A 21,110-nucleotide genomic window follows, 5' to 3' on the forward strand; every position below is an offset into this window, starting at 1 on the left:
ATATAAAATTTTCAACCTTTTATATCCCCAACCACAGGGAAAAAAAATGGCTGGTTCTCATAGAAATCTGGTACAGCCCACTGTAAGCACAAATATTCTTTGACATCTGTTTTACATTAAAAGTTTGCACCTTATTCCATAATGTTCCCATGTTTATCTGAAAATAGCTTTCCACCACCCCTTCTTCCAAAAGGATGTCATATGTTTATCTATAGCTTTGTGTGCTGTTAGGTCTTGTCACATGCTCAGTGGTACTCATACAGGATGGGGGAAAGCCAATGATTCACATCAGTGACTATGAGCAAAAAAAAATGTCAACTCAACCCCTTCCCAAACTCAGACCATGAGCAAATACACTGAGCACACAGGAACTTCCTAGACAGGAAAAGGTAGTTAGGGGAGCCAAGAGGAAGCCTTTTTAACATAATAGAATACAAGGAAGGTCCCTTTCGGCATGGTGAAAGAGTAGGATGCAATATGGCAATTTTGAAGAGAGAGGTATTTGGAACGGAAGAAATAAGATGGAGCCGCCCATATGTTCCACGACCAGTTGACACCAAGCATAAAGCATCCTGCTTTGAAGAATAGGTGAAGAAAGCTGATTTCACCAACAAGAGAGTCAGTTGTATCACCTAATGAATACACACTCCACGTCCATAACCAGTCACAGAGAAAGAACTCGAAAGCCTGAACTCTCCTGTCCTCTGCGGTATCTCTACAGCCTAGCACAGGGCTTGTCACAGTGAGGGCTCAGTGAATATCAGGTCACACTGTGCTAGCACTGAAAATCATAATCAGTAGGAAACAAGAGGAAGTAAACACTAATGCAGCCTGAAGCAACTAAATATGTGGAATAGAATCTTTGTGGCCTGTTTTAAGACTGAAGTACAGAGAACAAGACACCCTTAGGCCAGTGAGGGGACAGAGCAGGAGGACTAGTGCCCACACCCAGGGTAAAGAAATAGGACTGGTGTCTCTTGAGGGAATAGCCAATTCTGATAGCTGGGCCAGCTGCTATCTGTCTGAGCTTGGAGATTAAAATAAATTTCTTTCATTTTTAGTTAATAAGTAATTTTTTTGATTGGTTGTATTTCATTTTGGTTTTAAATTTTTCATCACTGTTTGGGTGAGACCAGAAAAGGATGCAGTGAGGCAAATAACTTGTCTTTCTTGTTGCCTGGCCCTGGGCAGCTACCAGCTGAAATTGACCAGGGCACAGAGGTTACTGTAGAGGTCAGTTTCTCTCCTTGTAGCCAGGAAGACCCCCCATATACCCAATCCATATATACTTCATACTTAGAGTCATACAGGCATGGGAAACATGAAGGATTCCAGCATACTCAGGCTGTTGCTTATTCTCTTAATAGGTTAACTTTCCATGGTTGCTCAACTTTCAGATAAACTTAGGTGTCTAGTTAATATACTAAGCATAAAATAAATGCAAATGAAAGTTTAAAAGCATGAATATATGCAAATCAAAGCTTTTTTTGTACAGCTTCTCTGAAACTGACCCCTCAATAATAATAAAAAAAAAGTAAAAAGGAACAATTTCCACTTTCAGTTCTTCCTGTTGAAATGACAGTACATGGTCTCATACATCCTTTCCATTGCATATACTGGTCTGTCTGCCTGAAATGCAAACTGTCTTCCTTCCTCTTCACTTAGAGAACCTCTTTCCATCTTATCCATGTACTTTAAAATCACCTCCCTGTGAATTCAGCTCCAACTCAGGCTGAGTTCAGTGTGTCTGTTTCTGTATTTTCATGTTCATTATATAAACTTCTAGTGTAGCATTTAAGCCAAATATGAAAAATGCTCACATGAACATTTTTCCCACTGAAGTATGAACACTTACAACAGCTTCCAGGACAGAGCAGAAGTTTACAAAATACTTCTTGTTTGCAAGTGTCTTATTTTCCTTTGTGTACATCCTTTTACTATGGGCTTCGCATTTGGAACATGACAAATGTTAAGTGAATTTTGGTGGAGAGAATGAAGTACGGGTGTATTTACTCTTCTAGAACTAACTATGGGAGCCAAAGAAGACATGAATACAATAAAGGAACTTTTCGATACATATGTGATAGAATATTTTATAATTCTTAGTGGACCTGATACAGTGTATGCTGAGATCTCAGCAGGAGAGCTATTTGAGAAGGGAAGAAAGCCGGAAGCTATTAGGAACACGGTCTAGGTTGATTCTAAAGTTTTGATTAGAAGTCTCGATTATAATGTCCAAAGGCATGGGACCAAATTACTTTGTTTAGGTGAACATCGGCATCCAAAAGGATCTGTTCTAACAGGTGGGTGAGGCAGCAGGAGTCAACTGGTAGTGAGACATTTAGATTCATCCTATGGTGTCATCTTAATTATTATTATTTTTATTTTATTTTATTTTATTTTATTTATTATTATTTATGTATTTATTTATTTTATTTTTGGCTGCATTGGGTCTTCATTGCTGCCTCGAGCTTTCTCTAGTTGCCGCGAGCGGGGGCTACTCTTCATTGCGGCACACGGGCTTCTCATTGCCGTGGCTTCTCTTGTTGCGGAGCATGGGCTCTAGGCATGTGGGCTTCAGTAGTTGTGGCATGTGGGCTCAGTAGTTGTGGCTCACAGACTCTAGAGCGCAGGCTCAGCAGTTGTGACGCATGGGCTTAGTTGCTCCGCGGCATGTGGGATCTTCCCAAACCAGGGCTCGAACCTGTGTCCCCTGCATTGGCAGGCGGATTCTTAACCACTGCACCACCAGGGGAGTACCTTAATTATTTTTTATTCATCCAATTTGAAATGAGATACCAACTCTAAAAAAGATTCAAGGAGAGGATTACAAAGCCTAGTTGGGGAGAAACATAAGAACAAAAAAAGGCTGTATCAGGGTTGGCAAATGTGGAATAGGTTATAGGGAAGAGTATAGCTCAGGGGGAATTTGGTTTCTGTACCAGGCCTGTTTCAATTCTTAACTTCACAGGCTAGAGTAATTGCACTGGTCAAGACTAGCTCAGGTTCATGGTGTTGAGCACCAGCTGTTGAGTCAGGCATGCAAAGAAGGGACTAACTGCCTCTTTTTTGATTACATTCCACCCCATAGCTCTTATCGTACTTCCCATTAATACCCTACTTCCTGTTTTCTGCAAAACCAGACTTTAAGGAAGCTTCTCTTTTCACATTAACTGAATACAACTTAGTTTCTTCTCCATTTTCAGGGAAAAAAAATGATTTCCCAGTCCTGATATTTTCATTTCATTTCTGCCACTTGAAGCAGAAATCCACACTGGATAAAGTCCAACAATATTTGTAACTATCATTCTTGTTCATGCAATAACGTTTACACATATGTTTTTCTAGGCACTGCCTAGAACCCAGAATTAGACCTGATCCTCATTTATTGGGGAAAGATAAATACTCAGTACTAATACAACATAATAATGTAGGAATTGTAGAGGAAATATGCAGAGTTTGAGACACATAAGCAATTAGACAGAATTTTTAAAAATTGAGTAATCTGAGGGCTAAGACAATTTCTTTTAGAATTTGTGGTTGGAGTATTGACCACTGCTCTCTTTCTGTTTGGGGCAACAAATAAACAAACCTAAATGGAAAGAAGAGAAGATGTCTCAAAAGCAAAACTTGAAGTTTCTGGCTCACTGCCTTAGTATCTGTTTTGTGCCAGAATAGATTGACTAAAGTTTTATTATTTCATCCAAATGTTTCCTGGACCATTTTGGTTCTTGATATAAACCACCAAGACAGAAGGTGACAAAAATATTTAGAGCCAAGTAATTTTGGAAAATTCTGCCTCATGTGGCTTTATTATTATTTTTTCAAATATAGGTCATTTTGTGTTTCAAATATGGGTTATGTTGATTTCTCTTTATCATCTATTTCTTTTGTCTCTTACAGCCAGGGGTAGCTAGCTGCACATTGGAAAATGTGCAGTGAGTGGCCCTGGCTTCATTTAGTTAAAGGCAATCAAAACCAACTAAGTCCTGCAAATACTTTATAAATTGTAAGTAAATTGCATGATCTTACTGATGTCCAGTACTGCGAAGGGTCTGAGATTTTACTTCACTTGCAAACTTACAAGATGGCCTCTCATAGCTGCATGGATACTGGTAGAAGACACAAACCTCCTGGGTCAGAGATAAAGGACAGTTTATTACCCTAGCAGTAACAGTGGCCAGAGCATTCTCATTTTTGGATTGGTTCCCCAAGCTGCAGTTTCCACAAGGAGACATGAGAGGTCGAGATGGTGCTGTACTCACAGTGAGTTGCATTACAAGAGAGAAACTCTGAGTTTAGGGAACCTAAATCTTTTGAAATGGGCAATAACCATGACTGCCCTTGTGCTCTGGAGAAATACACCATTTCTGTCTTCCAAGGCTCTTTGCTATTCTAACATCCTTGGAGTTACAGTTTATAGCAAAGGACAATCATTGCCACACACATAAAATATGTAGAAACTCTAGACTTATCTGTGAATAATTGGATTTTAGGAGCCTTTTTAAGTCAATAATTGGTAGAGACAATATATTGGAGGAAAAGGTGATTTTAAAATTATTTGTAACTACAGAAAAATATTACAGACTTATGACTGTATAAGGAAGTAGTGAAAAGCAATTTAACTTAGGTTTGAAAATGTTGTCAGGTTTTTCTAAATGTTATTTCTCAGGAGAGCAATTTAAATAACATTACTCATTTTTCAATAAGAGAAGTTATGCTCCCACAAGAAAAATAGTTTAAATGGTCAAATCTAACATATTTTAGGCTTTCTTTTTGACAAACTGTTTACAAATTTATTTTTTAATATTGTCACCCTAAATTGGCCATAAATATAGTTTACTCTAATGCTTTAAAGTTTGTCATGCTTAATGAGTGCCAATTCATGATATTCAGTTAGTCCTTTTAATTCATTTAGTAGTTTCACTGAATGTATTTACTGATTAAATGTTAAATACTCATTTTGAGGACGCTAGAAATTGAACTATTTTTTATAGAAGTATGTTGACTTGAAAATATGTTCTTATATGGAGAAGCTATTTTCTGATTACTAAAGTACAGAAGCATTTTCTCCAAGAAAACTAGACTGTAGAACTTGACTACTTTATCCTAAATACTTACATATTTAGAGTCATATAACTGCTCTTAATGAAAATGATTGTTTTAACTTTGGCTAATGCAGCACCAAAAATTAAGTGTTTCATTTTTAAATCACATGGTTCAATTTCTTTTTAATATTACAATCCAATAAAATGTAAGAATCATCTCTTATCCCACAACAATGTTAAGTGAACCTAGTGAACACATAATTTAGCCTGTGTATTATTTTTTTAATAAAAATGAAACATCAACATGAAATATTAAAAAGTACTACTTTTGATCCAAACACATTTTTCTAAATTTTGAAAGTTTATACCACCTGCTCTGCATGTATCACATACATTTTTACTTAATCTGTTTGTGTTTTATGATGTATCACCTTATAAAGTCTCTAAGAAACATTTATATAAACAATAATATAGTATTCAACTGCCCTTTGTCATTTTTTTATTAGTGCTTATGGAATATATTATAAATTTAGCAATTGAAAATAATTTTTCTTCTTTCTTTTTGTTGCTTAAAAACACTACTCTGTTTTAGAGTTATAAAAATTATTATCATTAGTTGCACAAATATTTTCATAACAGCATTAATAGAAGTCAAATTAAAATTAAGAAAAAGTATCAATACATCTGAACTCTAACAAATCAAAATATAATTCTTTTAGTTACCTTCATGTACCTATGCATATATATGTATTATTTTCCATCATAGTATATAACTCTGAACTTTCTAAATGTAATTAGTATTATACAAATTTTTTCACATGTATAATATGTATTTTTTATAATAGTTATGTTGAAAGTCACATAAAATTCTACTGAGGAACTTTTTTATTAAAGAATTAATTATTATATGATTAATTATTTCCTTATTGTTGGACACTTGTAAGTTGATTCTAAATTTTTGTTCTTATGCCTAGTATTTTGAAAACCATCCAACATAACATATTTTTTTCCTTTAGACTTTTTTTTAGACTAAATTTCAAGAAGGAGAATTCTAAAGCACAAAAACTTAATATATGTTCATGATTCTTAGACCATATTATTAAATTATTTTCCAAAAAGGTTTTTCCAATTTCTGTGTCATCAGTAAAAAGGGATGATACAAATTTCACTTCAGTCGTATACCTTTGGTGATATCATTCTTTTTATTGGTAATTTAGTATATGAAAAATAATACCTCATTTTAGTTTTAATTTGCTTTTATTTATTAGTTGATTGACTGTTTTTCCAAATTTGCTTGGCTTGTAGTATTTTATAATGTGTGAATTGTATTTCTGTGAATATTGTCTATGTATTTATTATAGTCATTATTATTCTCCTCAAAATTTTATATAAGCTCTTTTCAAAATATAGTAACTAACCCTTTGCTGTCTTATTCAATATAGTGTTTTTCTTTCTACCACTTTCTTTTTACTGAATTTATTTTATTATAAACATTTAAAACTTTCTTTTCATTATGGTCTCTTCTATTTCATCAAAGTTTATTAACATAAGATCTGATAAATATTAAATTCCTTTTTATTGTCCTTTTTTGCTATTTTCTTGGGTTTGTTTTTATTTAGTAAACTAAATAAAACTCATGTAAATATTTTTTTACATATAAGTTTTTTAGTTATATGGTATTATATGAAATGTAAGTAATATAATTATTTTTCCTTATAGCTGATTTATTATCCTCACATAATTTCTTTTTCAAAAAACTAATTTTTTTGCTGTGGTAAAATACATATAACATAAAACTTACTGTCTTAAACATTTTAAAGTGTACAGTTGAGTGGTATTAAGTACATTCATATTGTAGTGCAAACACCAAACATTCCAGAACTCTTTTTATCCTGCAAAACTGAATTTCTGTATCCTTTAGAAAATAACTCCCATGACTCGCTCCCCCCAGTCCCTGGCAACACTCTATTTTCTTTCTTCCTTTTTTTTTTTTTTGTAATCTCCCGTTTTTTCCACTCTCCAGCCTCTGGTAAATCACCATTCTACTCTCTCTAACTATGCATTCAGCTTTTTAAAATAATATGTTCCACGTATAAGTGGGAACATGGATTTTGTCTTTTTGTGTCTGAATTATTTCACTTAGGATAATGCCCTCAAAGTTTATCCACGTTGTTGCAAATGACAAGATTTTGTTCTTTATTAAGAGTGAATACTATTCCTCTCTCTCTCTCTCTCTATATATATATATATGTCTTTATTCATTTGTCTGTCAATGGACATTTAGTTTGTTTACATATTTTGGTTATTTTGAATGATGCTGTAATGAACATGGGAATGCAGATATCTATTCAAGATATTGATTTTATATTCTTTGGATATATATCCAGAAGCGGGATTGCTGGATCATATGGTTTTTCTACTTTTAATTTTTTGAGGGACCTTCATACCGAATTCCATATGGCTGTACCAATTTTCATTCCCATCAGCAATGTACAAGAGTTCCCTTTTCTTCACATCCTTGAGAACTTTGTAAACTTTTTACTTTTTAGTAATAGCTATCCTGACAGGTGTGAGGTGATATCTTATGGTTTTGATTTGCCTTTCCCTGATGAGTAATGATGTTAGGCATCTTTTCATATACCTGTTGGCCATTTGTATGTTTTCTCTGGGGAAATGTCTACTCAGGTCCTTTGACCATTTTTTTTTTGTTGTTGTTTGTTTGTTTGTTTGTTTGTTTATACTGCAGGTTCTTATTAGGCATCAATTTTATACACATCAGTGTATACATGTCAATCCCAATCGCCCAATTCAGCACACCACCATCCCCACCCCACCGCAGTTTTCCCCCCTTGGTGTCCATATGTCCATTCTCTACATCTGTGTCTCAACTTCTGCCCTGCAAACCGGCTCATCTGTACCATTTTTCTAGGTTCCACATACATGCGTTAATATACAATATTTGTTTTTCTCTTTCTGACTTACTTCACTCTGTATGACAGTCTCTAGATCCATCCACTTCTCAACAAATGACTCAATTTCGTTCCTTTTTATGGCTGAGTAATATTCCATTGTATATATGTACCACAACTTCTTTATCCATTCGTCTGTTGATGGGCATTTAGGTTGCTTCCATGACCTGGCTATTGTAAATAGTGCTGCAATGAACATTGGGGTGCATGTGTCTTTTTGAATTATGGTTTTCTCTGGGTATATGCCCAGTAGTGGGATTGCAGGGTCATATGGTAATTCTATTTTTAGTTTTTTAAGGAACCTCCATATTGTTCTCCATAGTGGCTGTATCAATTTACATTCCCACCAACAGTGCAAGAGGGTTCCCTTTTCTCCACACCCTCTCCAGCATTTGTTGTTTGTAGATTTTCTGATGATGCCCATTCTAACAGGAGTGAGGTGATACCTCATTGTAGTTTTGATTTGCATTTCTCTAATAATTAGTGATGTTGAGCATCTTTTCATGTGCTTCGTGGCCATCTGTATGTCTTCTTTGGAGAAATGTCTATTTAGGTCTTCTGCCCATTTTTGGATTGGGGTGTTTGTTTCTTTAATATTGAGCTGAATGAGCTGTTTATATATTTTGGAGATTAATCCTTTGTCCGTTGATTCGTTTGCAAATATTTTCTCCCATTCTGAGGGTTGTCTTTTCGTCTTGTTTATGGTTTCCTTTGCTGTGCAAAAGCTTTGAAGTTTCATTAGGTCCCATTTGTTTATTTTTGTTTTTATTTCCATTACTCTAGGAGGTGGATCAAAAAAGATCTTGCTGTGATTTATGTCAAAGAGTGTTCTTCCTATGTTTTCCTCTAAGAGTTTTATAGTGTCCAGTTTTATATTTAGGTCTCTAATCCATTTTGAGTTTATTTTTGTGTATGGTGTTAGGGAGTATTCTAATTTCATTCTTTTACATGTAGCTGTCCAGTTTTCCCAGCACCACTTATTGAAGAGACTGTCTTTTCTCCATTGTATATCTTTGCCTCCTTTGTCATAGATTAGTTGACCATAGGTGCATGGGTTAATCTCTGGGCTTTCTATCTTGTTCCATTGATCTATGTTTCTGTTTTGGTGCCAGTACCATATTGTCTTGATTACTGTAGCTTTGTAGTATAGTCTGAAGTCAGGGAGTCTGATTCCTCCAGCTCCATTTTTTTGCCTCAAGACTGCTTTGGCTATTCGGGGTCTTTTGTGTCTCCATACAAATTTTAAGATGATTTGTTCTAGCTCTGTAAAAAATGCCATTGGTAATTTGATAGGGATTGCATTGAATCTGTAGATTGCTTTGGGTAGTATACTCATTTTCACAATGTTGATTCTTCCAATCCAAGAACATGGTATATCTCTCCATCTGTTGGTATCATCTTTAATTTCTTTCATCAGTGTCTTATAGTTTTCTGCATACAGGTCTTTTGCTCCCTAGGTAGGTTTATTCCTAGGTATTTTATTCTTTTTGTTGCAATGGTAAATGGGAGTGTTTCCATAATTTCTCTTTCAGATTTTTCATCATTAGTGTATAGGAATGCAAGAGATTTCTCTGCATTAATTTTGTATCCTGCAACGTTACCATATTCATTAATTAGCTCTAGCAGTTTTCTGGTGGCAGTTTTAGGATTCTCTATGTATAGTATCATGTCATCCGCAAACAGTGACAGTTTTACTTCTTCTTCTCCAATTTGTATTCCTTTTATTTCTTTTTCTTCTCTGATTGCCGTGGCTAGGACTTCCAGAACTATGTTGAATAATAGTGGTGAGAGTGGACATCCTTGTCTCGTTCCTGATCTTAGAGGAAATGCTTTCAGTTTTTCACCATTGAGAATGATGTTTGCTGTGGGTTTGTCATATATGGCCTTTATTATGTTGAGGTAGGTTCCCTCTATGCCCACTTTCTGGAGAGTTTTTATCATAAATGGGTGTTGAATTTTGTCAAAAGCTTTTTCTGCATCTATTGAGATGATCATATGGTTTTTATTCTTCAATTTGTTAATATGGTGTATCACATTGATTGATTTGCGTATATTGAAGAATCCTTGCATCCCTGGGATAAATCCCACTTGATTGTGGTGTATGATCCTTTTAATGTGTTGTTGGATTCTGTTTGCTTGTATTTTGTTGAGGATTTTTGCATCTATATTCATCAGTGATATTGGTCTGTAATTTTCTTTTTTTGTAGTGTCTTTGTCTGGTTTTGGTATGAGGGTGATGGTGGCCTCATAGAATGAGTTTGGGAGTGTTCCTTCCTCTGCAATTTTTTGGAAGAGTTTGAGAAGGATAGGTGTTAGCTCTTCTCTAAATGTTTGATAGAATTCACCTGTGAAGCCATCTGGTCCTGGACTTTTGTTTGTTGGAAGATTTTTAATCACAGTTTCAATTTCATTACTTGTGATTGGTCTGTTCATATTTTCTGTTTCTTCCTGGTTCAGTCTTGGAAGGTTATACCTTTCTAAAAATTTGTCCATTTCTTCCAGGTTGTCCATTTTATTGGCATAAAGTTGCTTGTAGTAGTCTCTTAGGATGCTTTGTATTTCTGCGGTGTCTGTTGTAACTTCTCCTTTTTCATTTCTGATTTTATTGATTTGAGTCCTCTCCCTCTTTTTCTTGATGAGTCTGGCTAATGGCTTATCAATTTTGTTTATCTTCTCAAAGAACCAACTTTTAGTTTTATTGATCTTTGCTATTGTTTTCTTTGTTTCTATTTCATTTATTTCTGCTCTGATCTTTATGATTTCTTTCCTTCTGCTAACTTTGGGTTTTGTTTGTTCTTCTTTCTCTAGTTTCTTTAGGTGTAAGGTTAGATTGTTTACTTGAGATTTTTCTTGTTTCTTTAGGTAGGCTTGTATAGCTATAAACTTCCCTCTTAGAACTGCTTTTGCTGCATCCCATAGGTTTTGGGTCGTCGTGTTTTCATTGTCATTTGTCTCTAGGTATTTTTTGATTTCCTCTTTGATTTCTTCAGTGATCTCTTGGTTATTTAGTAACGTATTGTTTAGCCTCCATGTGTTTGTCTTTTTTACGTTTTTTTCCCTGTAATTCATTTCTAATCTCATAGCGTTGTGGTCAGAAAAGATGCTTGATATGATTTCAATTTTCTTAAATTTACTGAGGCTTGACTTGTGACCCAAGATGTGATCTATCCTGGAGAATGTTCCATGTGCACTTGAGAAGAACGTGTAATCTGCTGTTTTTGGATGGAATGTCCTATATATATCAATTAAATCTGTCTGGTCTATTGTGTCATTTAAAGCTTCTGTTTCCTTATTTATTTTCATTTTGGATGATCTGTCCATTGGTGTAAGTGAGGTGTTAAAGTCCCCCACTATGATTGTGTTACTGTCAATTTCCTCTTTTATAGCTGTTAGCAGTTGCCTTATGTATTGAGGTGCTCCTATGTTGGGTGCATATATATTTATAATTGTTATATCTTCTTCTTGGATTGATCCCTTGATCATTATGTAGTGTCCTTCCTTGTCTCTTGTAACATCTTTATTTTAAAGTCTATTTTATCTGAGATGAGTATAGCCACTCCAGCTTTCTTTTGATTTCCATTTGCATGGAATATCTTTTTCCATCCCCTCACTTTCAGTCTGTATGTGTCCCTAGGTCTAAAGTGGGTCTCTTGTAGACAGCATATATATGGGTCTTGTTTTTGTATCCATTCAGCCAGTCTATGTCTTTTGGTTGGGGCATTTATTCCATTCACGTTTAAGGTAATTATCGATATGTATGTTCCTATGACCATTTTCTTAATTGTTTTGGGTTTGTTTTTGTAGGTCCTTTTCTTCTCTTGTGTTTCCCACTTAGAGAAGTTCCTTTAGCATTTGTTGTAGAGCTGGTTTGGTGGTGCTGAATTCTCTTAACTTTTGCTTGTCTGTAAAGCTTTTGATTTCTCCATCATATCTAAATGAGATCCTTGCCGGGTAGAGTAATCTTGGTTGTAGGTTCTTCCCTTTCATCACTTTAAATATATCATGCCACTCCCTTCTGGCTTGTAGAGTTTCTGCTGAGAAATCAGCTGTTAACCTTATGGGAGTTCCCTTGTATGTTATTTGTCGTTTTTCCCTTGCTGCTTTCAATAATTTTTCTTTGTCTTTAATTTTTGCCACTTTGATTACTATGTGTCTCGGCGTGTTTCTCCTTGGGTTTATCCTGTATGGGACTCTCTGCGCTTCCTGGACTTGGGTGGCTATTGCCTTTCCCATGTTAGGGAAGTTTTCGACTATAATCTCTTCAAATATTTTCTCTGATCCTTTCTCTCTCTCTTCACCTTCTGGGACCCCTATAATGCGAATGTTGTTGCGTTTAATGTTGTCCCAGAGGTCTCTTAGGCTGTCTTCATTTCTTTTCATTGTTTTTTCTTTAGTCTGTTCCACAGCAGTGAATTCCACCATTCTGTCTTCCAGGTCACTTATCCGTTCTTCTGCCTCAGTTATTCTGCTATTGATTCCTTCTAGTGTAGTTTTCATTTCAGTTATTGTATTGTTCATCTCTGTTTGTTTGTTCTTTAATTCTTCTAGGTCTTTGTTAATCATTTCTTGCATCTTCTCAATCTTTGCCTCCATTCTTATTCCGAGGTCCTGGATCATCTTCACTATCATTATTCTGAATTCTTTTTCTGGAAGGTTGCCTATCTCCACTTCTTTTAGTTGTTTTTCTGGGTTTTTTTCTTGTTCCTTCATCTGGTACATAGTCGTCTGCCTTTTCATCTTGTCTATCTTTCTGTAACTGTGGTTTTTGGTCCACAGGCTGCAGGATTGTAGTTTTTCTTGCTTCTGCTGTCTGCCCTCTGGCGGTTGAGGCTATCTAAGAGGGTTGATGGGAGGCTCTCCTTTGACCATTTTTTAATCGGATTGTTTTTTCCCCTTCTATTTAGCTGTAAGAGTTCCTTATATATTTTGGATGTTATATACTCTTATCAAATAGATAACTCAAATATTTTCTACCATTCTGTAGGTTGCCTTTTCATTTTGTTAACTGTTTACCATACAGAAAGTTTTTTGTTTGACGTAGTCCTATTTGTTTATTTTTGCTATTGTTGCCTGCTCTTTTGCTGTCAGATCTAAAGAGTCCTTGCCAAAGCAAATGTCAGGGAACATTTCCCCTATGTGTCTTTCTAGGACTTTATTTCTCAGGTCTTATGATTAAGTCTTTAACCATCTTGAGTTGATTTTTGTGTCGTAAGATAAGGGTCCAGTTTCATTCTTTTGCATGTAAGACAGTAGTCCAATTTTCCCAGCACCATTTATTAAAGAGACTGTTCTTCCCCCCGTTATGTGTTCTTGGTGGCTTTGTCAAAAATTTCATGACTGTATACTGTGGGTATATTTCTGGAGCCTCTATTCTGTTCCATTGATCTATGAGTCATTTTCTTTTTTAATTCAAATACTGTACTTTTTTTTTATAATTTTTTTTAACATCTTTAGTGGAGTATAATTACTTTACAATGTTGTGTTGGTTTCTGCTGTATAACAAAGTGAATCAGCTATGTATACATATATCCCCATATCCCCGTCCTCTAGCAACTCCCTCGCACCCTCCCTACCCCACCCCTCTAGGTGGTCACAAAGCACCAAGCTAATCTCCTTGTGCTATGCAACTGCTTCCCACTAGCTATCTATTTTACATTTGGTAGTGTATATATGTCAGTGCAACTCTCTCACTTTGTCCCAGCATACACTTTCCCTGCACTTCCCCTCCCTGTGTCCTCATGTCCATTCTCTACATTTGCATCTTTATTCCTGTCTTGCCCACAGGTTCATCAGAACCTTTTTTTTTTTTTTTTTTTTAGATTCCATATATATGTGTTAGCATATGGTATCTGTTTTTCTCTTTCCAACTTACTTCACTCTGTATGACAGACTCTAGGTCCATCCACCTCACTACAAATAACTCACTTTCATTTCTTTTTATGGCTGAGTAATACTGCACTGTATATATGTGCCATATCTTCTTTATCCATTCATCTGTTGATGGACACTTAGGTTGCTTCCATGTCCTGGCTATTGTAAATAGTGCTGCAATGAACACTGTGGAACATGCTTCTTTTTGAATTATGGTTTCTCAGGGTATATGCCCAGTAGTGGGATTGCTGCATCACATGGTAGTTCTAGTTTAAGCTTTTTAAGGAACCTCCATACTGTTCTCCATAGTGGCTATATCACTTTACATTCCCACCAACAGTGCAAGAGGGTTCCCTTTTCTCCACACCCTCTCTAGTATTTACTGTTTGTAGATTCAGTGATATTGGCCTGTAGTTTTCTTTTTTTATGACATCTTTGGTTTTGGTATCAGGGTGATGGTGGCCTTGTAGAGTGAGTTTGGGAGTGTTCCTCCCACTGCTGTATTTTGGAAGAGTTTGAGAAGGATAGGTGTTAGCTCTTCTCTAAATGTTTGATAGAATTTACCTGTGAAGCCATCTGGTCCTGGGCTTTTGATTGTTGGAAGATTTTTAATCACAGTTTCAATTTCAGTGCTTGTGACTGGTCTGTTTATATTTTCTATTTCTTCCTGGTTCAGTGTTGGAAGGTTGTACTTTTCTAAGAATATGTCCATTTCTTCCAGGTTATCCATTTTATTGGCATATAGTTGCTTGTAGTGGTCTCTCATGATCCTTTGTATTTCTTCACTGTCAGTTGTTACTTCTCCTTTTTCATTTCTAATTCTGTTGATTTGAGTCTTCTCCCTTTTTTTCTTGATGAGTCTAGCTAATGGTTTATCAATTTTGTTTATCTTCTCAAAGAACCAGCTTTTAGTTTTATTGATCTTTGCTATTGTTTCTTTCATTTCTTTTTCATGTATTTCTGATCTGATCTTTATGATTTCTCTCCTTCTGCTAACTTTGGAGTTTCTTTCTTCTTCTTTTTCTAATTGCTTTAGGTGTAAGGTTAGGTTGTTTACTTGATATGATTCTTGTTTCTTGAGGTAGGATTTTATTGCTATAAACTTCCCTCTTAGAACTGCTTTTGCTGCATCCCATAGGTTTTGGGTTGTCATGTTTTCATTGTCATTTGTTTCTAGGTATTTTTTGATTTCCTCTTTGATTTCTTCAGTGATCACTTGGTTATTTAGTAGTGTATTATTTAGCCTCCATGTGTTTGTATTTTTTACAGTTTTTTTTCCTGTAATTGATATCTAGTCTCATAGCGTTGTGGTTGGAAAGATACTTGATACGATTTCAATTTTCTTAAATTTACCAAGGCTTGATTTGTGACCCAAGATATGATCTATCCTGGAGAATGTTCCATGAGCACTTAAGAAGAACATATATTCTGTTGTTTTTGGATAGAATGTCCTATAAATATCAGTTAAGTCCATCTTGTTTAAGGTATCATTTAAAGTTTGTGTTTCCTTATTTATTTTCATTTTGGATGATCTGTCCATTGGTGAAAGTGGGGTTTTAAAGTCCCCTACTATGATTGTGTTACTGTCGATTTCCCCTTTTATGGCTGTTAGCATTTGCCTTATGAATTGAGGTGCTCCTATGTTGGGTGCATAAATATTTACAATTGCTATATCTTCTTTTTGGATTGATCCCTTGATCATTATGTAATGTCCTTCTTTGTCTCTTGTAATAGTCTTTATTTTAAAGTCTATTTTGTCTGATATGAGAATTGCTATTCCAGCTTTCTTTTGATTTCCATTTGCATGGAGTATCTTTCTCCATCCCCTCACTTTCAGTCTGTATGTGTCCCTAGGTGTGAAGTGGGTGTCTTGTAGACAGCATATATATGGGTCTTGCTTCTGTATCCATTCAGCCAGTCTGTGCCTTTTGGTTTAAGAATTTAATCCATTTACATTTAAGGTAATTATCTCTATGTATGTTCCTATTACCATTTTCTTAATTGTTTTGGGTTTGTTTTTGTAGGTCATTTCCTTCTATTGTGTTTCCTGCCTAGAGAAGTTCCTTTAGCATTTGTTGTAAAACTGGTTTGGTGGTGCTGAATTCTCTTAGCTTTTGATTGTCTGTAAAGCTTTTGATTTCTCCTTTGAATCTGCCTGAGATCATTGCTGGGTGGAGTAATCTTGGTTGTAGGTTTTTCCCTTTCATCACTTTAAATATATCCTGCCACTCCCTTCTGGCTTGCAGAGTTTCTGCTGAATGATCACGTGTTAACTTTATGGGGATTCCCTTGTATGTTATTTGTTGCTTTTCCCTTGCTTCTTTTAATATTTTTTCTTTGTGATTAATTGTTGATAGTTTGATTAATATGTGTCTTGACATGTTTCTCCTTGGATTTATCCTGATGGGACTCTATGCACTTCCTGGATTTGATTGACTATTTCCTTTCCCATATTAGGGAAGTTTTCAAGTATAATCTCTTCAAATATTTCCTCAGACCCTTTCTTTTTCTCTTCTTCTTCTGGGACCCGTATAGTTCGAATGTTGGTGCGTTTAATGTTGTCCCAGAGGTCTCTGAGACTGTCCTCAATTTTTTTCATTCTTTTTTCTTTATTCTGCTCTGCAGTAGTTATTTCCACTACTTTATCTTCCAGGTCACTTATCCATTCTTCTTCCTCAGTTATTCTGCTATTGATACCTTCTAGAGAGTTTTTAATTTCACTTATTGTGTTGTTCTTCATTGTTTGTTTGCTCTTTAGTTCTTCCAGGTCTTTGTTAAACGTTTCTTGTATTTTCTCCATTCTATTTCCAATATTTTAGATCATCTTTACTATCATTACTCTGAATTCTTTTTCAGGTAGACTGCCTATTTCCAATTCACTTGTTTGGTCTGATGGATTTTGCCTGCATATTGCTCTGTCTTCTCATTTTGCTTAACTTAATGTTTTTGGGGTCTCCTTTTCTCAGGCTGTAGGTTCATAGTTCCCATTATTTTCATTGTCTGCCCCCAGTGAATAAGGTTGATTCAGTGGGTTGTGTAGGCTTCCTCGTAGAGGGGACTGGTGCCTGTGTTCTGGGTGGGGCTGGATCTTGTCTTTCTGGTGGGCAGAGTTGCATCTGGTGGTGTGTTTTGGGGTGTCTGTGAACTTATTATGATATTAGGCAGCCTCTCTGCTAGTGGGTGGGGTTGTGTTCCTGTCTTGCTACTTGTTTGGCTGGGGCGTCCAACAGTGGAGCTTGCTGGCTGTTGGGTGGAGTCGGGTCTTAGCTTTGAGACGGAGATCTCTGGGAGAGCTCTCGCCAATTGATATTATTTGGAGCCAGGAAGTCTCTGGTGGTCCAATGTCCTGAACTCAGCTCTCCCACCTCAGAGGCTCAGGCCTGACACCAGGTTGGAATACCAAGACCCTGTCAGCTGCACGACTCAGAAGTAAAGGGAGAAAAAAACAAAGAAAAAGAAAATAATAATAAATTAAAAAAAATTTTTTTTATATTCTTTTTTTTTTAACATCTTTATTGGAGTATAATTGCTTTCCAATGGTGTGTTAGTTTCTGCTCTACAACAAAGTTAAAAAATTTTTTTAATTATTAAAAAACAATAATAATGATATGAAAGAAGAGAGCAACCAAACCAATAAACAAATCCACCAATGATAACAAGCGCTAAACACTAAACTAAGATAAACATAAAAATCAGAAACAAATCAGTTCCAGACAACAGACCCCAAGTCTACAGTTGCTCCCAAAGTCTGCCACCTCAGTTTTGGGATGCTTTGTTGTCTGTTCAGGTATTCCACAGATGCAGCGTACATTAAGTTGATTGTGGGGATTTAATCTGCTGCTCCTGAGGCTGCATGGAGAAATTTCCCTTTCTCTTCTTTATTCTCACAGCTCCTGGGATTCAGCTTTGGTTTTGGTCTCACCTCTGCATGTAGGTCACCCTCAGGCATCTGTTCCCATCCAGACAGCCTGGGGTTAAAGCAGCAGCTGATTAGCAGGCTCTGGCTCATTTAGGCTGAGGGGAGGGAGGGGTACAGTAGTTATAATTGGAATGCGGGGTGAGCCTGTGGTGGCAGAAGCCAACGAGATGTTGCAACAGTCTGAGGTGTGCTGTGTGTTCTCCCAGGGAAGTTGTCCCTGGATCACGGGACCCTGGCAGTGGCGTGCCTCACAGGCTCCTGGGGGGGAGTGTGGATAGTGACCTGTGCTTTCCACACAGAATTCTTGGTGGCTGCAGCATCAGCGTTAGCGTTTCATGCCCGTCTCTGGGGTCCAAGCTGATAGCCGTGGCTTGTGCCCATCTCTGAAGCTCGTTTAGGTGGTGTTCTGCCTTCTGTGGGCAGATGGGGAAGGAGTCCCCTCTCCTCACGCACCCCAAAATAATGGTCTCTTGCCTCTTAGGCAGGTCCAGACTTTTTCCCAGACTCCTTCCTGGCTAGCTGTGGTGCACTAGCACCCCTTCAGGCTGTGTTCATGCAGCCAACTCCAGTCCTCTCCCTGGGATCTGCCCTCCGAAGCTGGAGCCTCAGCTCCCAGCCCCCACTTGCCCTGGTGGGTGAGCAGACAAGCCTCTTGGGCTGGTGAGTGCTGGTCGGCACCGATCCTCTGTGCAGGAATTTCTCTGCTTTGCCCTCTGCACCCCTGTTGCTGTGCTCTCCTCCATGGCTCCAAAGCTTCCCTCCCCTGCCCAACCCCCATCTCTGCCAGTGAAGGGGCCTCCTACTGTGTGGAAACTTTTCCTCCTTCACAGCCCCATCCCAGAGGTGCAGGTCCCATCCCTATTCTTTTGTCTCCGTTTTTTCTTTTTTTTTCTTTTGCCCTACCCTGGTACGTGGGTATTTTCTTGCCTTTTGGGAAGTCTGAGGTCTCCTGCCAGCATTTAGTGGGTGTTCTGTAGGAGTTGTTCCACATGTAGATGTATTTTTGATGTATTTGTGGGGAGGAAGGTGATCTCTACGTCTTACTCCTCCACCATCTTGAACGTCCCCCCCAAATACTATACTGTTTTGATTGCTATAGCTTTGTAATACAGTTTGAAATCAGGAAATGTGATGTCTCCAGATTTGCTCTTCTTGCTCAAGATTGCTTTGGCAACTTGGGGCCTTTGGGGATTCCACACAAATTTTAGGATTGTTTTTTATATTTCTGTGAAAAATGCTACTGGAATTTTGATAGAGATTGCACTGAATTTGTGGATTGCTTTGGGTGTATAGAGATTTTAATAATATTAATTCACCTAATTTATGAACATGGAATACCCTTCTATTTATTTGTGTCATCTTCAATTTCTTTTATCAACATTTCATAGTTTTCAGTGTATAGCTCTTTCACTTCCTTGGTTAAATTTATTCCTAAGTATTTTTTTTATTTTTTTATGCTATTGCAAATGGACTTGATTTTTTAAATTTCTTCTTCAGATAGTTTGTTGTTACTGTATAGAAATGCAACTTATTTTTCTATATTGATTTTGTATCCTGCAACTTAACTGAATTCATTTATTAGTCCTAACAGTTTTTTAGTGGCGTATTTAGGGTTTTCCATATATAAGATTATGTTTAGCTTGACTAACTAAGGAAAAAAGAGAAGACTCAAGCAAATAAAATCAGAAATAAAAAATAAGACATTACAACTGATACCACAGAAATACAAAGGATCATAAGATACTACTATGAATGATTATATGCCAACAAATTAGATAACTCAGAAGAAATGGATCAATTCCCAGAAACATATAAACTACCGCATCTGAATCATGCAGAAATGGAAAATCTGAATATGCCAATAACAAGTAAGGAGATTGATTTAGTAATCAAAAATTCCCCAACAAAGAAAAGTCCAGGAGTAGATGGCTTCACTGATGAGTTCCACTGAATATTTAAAGAGTTGATAGCAACCCTTCTTGAACTCTTCAAAAAAATTGAAGATGAAGGAACATTTCCAAGCTCATATTTTGAGGCTAAATTACCCTGATACCAAAGGCAGACAAAGCCATTGTTAGGAAAAAAAATTACAGGCCACTATCTTGATGAATGTTAATGCAAAAATACTCAACAAAATATTAGCAAACTGAATCAACAGCATAGCACATTAAAAGGATTATGCACCATGATCAAGTGGGATTTATCCCTGAGATGCACTGATGGTTGAACATATGCAAATCAATAAATGTGATACACCACATTAACAAAATGAAGGATAAAAATTATCAGATCATCTCAATAGAAGCAGAAAAAGCATTTGACAAAATTCAACACCCATAATAAAAACTCTCAAACAGTTAGGTATAGAAGGAATGTACCTCAACATAATAAAGACCATATATGACAAGCCCACGGTAACATCATACTCAATGGTGCAAAGCGGAAAGCTTTTCCTTTAAGATCAGGAACAAGACAAGACTCTTGGCACTTCTATTCAGAATAGTTCTGGAAGTCCTAGCCAAAGCAATCAGGCAAGAAAAAGAAATTAAAAAGCATCCAAATTGGAAAGGAAGAAGTAAAATGGCCTCACAGAATTTGACATAATTTCAATAAATAATTCCTTTATTTTATTATTCCTTTGATTTTGTAATATATCCTTCTTTTTTCATCAAACTGTTGAATACATGGAGTGTATTTCTAGGCTTTGCGTTCTGTTCATTTTACATAGAGTTTAATTTTGCATTTTACTTGCTCTTTAGTCACTTCAGGAGATTAAAGCAGACATATGTAGTATTCAGTTCCTCCTACTAGTAGGCCTTACTCTTTATCTGAACATCACACCATCTTTTTTAAAGAAAACTAGGTTTTCCTTTAATAAAAAAGTGATATTTGAGCAGGAAATAAATTAGAAAATATAGAAAGGTAATAAGGAAAACTTTAAATCTCACTGCATAAGCCCTACCCTCAGTACTACTCCCCAGAGTTACCCACTGATATTTCCTTGCATGTCCTTTCAGAAAATGTCTATACATATGCAGCCCTATGTATATATATTCTTTTTACAAAGCAAAATCAGATTATTTCTTCATACTTTTCTACACTATGATTTTTTTACTCAACAGTATATGTATTTTGTAGAATCTTGCATTTTATTTTTTTTAAGATATGGATTTTTTAATAATAGTAACTTTTTAAAAATGTATTTATTTGGTTGTGCTGGGTCTTAGTTGCAGCAGGCAGGCTCCTTAGTTGTGTCTCATGGGCTCCTTAGTTGTGGCTCACTGGCTCCTTAGTTGCAGCATG

At 36.3% G+C, this 21,110-nt stretch overlaps 1 protein-coding gene across 3 annotated transcripts in view; it reads left to right on the plus strand.

Moving 5' to 3' along the window:
• TRPC6 (transient receptor potential cation channel subfamily C member 6) overlaps window positions 1-21,110 on the plus strand; it is a 137,424-nt gene that overhangs the window by 34,033 nt on the left and 82,281 nt on the right. The gene's annotated exons all lie outside the window — the stretch shown is intronic.

Source organism: Balaenoptera musculus, chromosome 8, assembly GCF_009873245.2.
Source record: "Balaenoptera musculus isolate JJ_BM4_2016_0621 chromosome 8, mBalMus1.pri.v3, whole genome shotgun sequence".
NCBI lineage: Eukaryota > Metazoa > Chordata > Mammalia > Artiodactyla > Balaenopteridae > Balaenoptera > Balaenoptera musculus.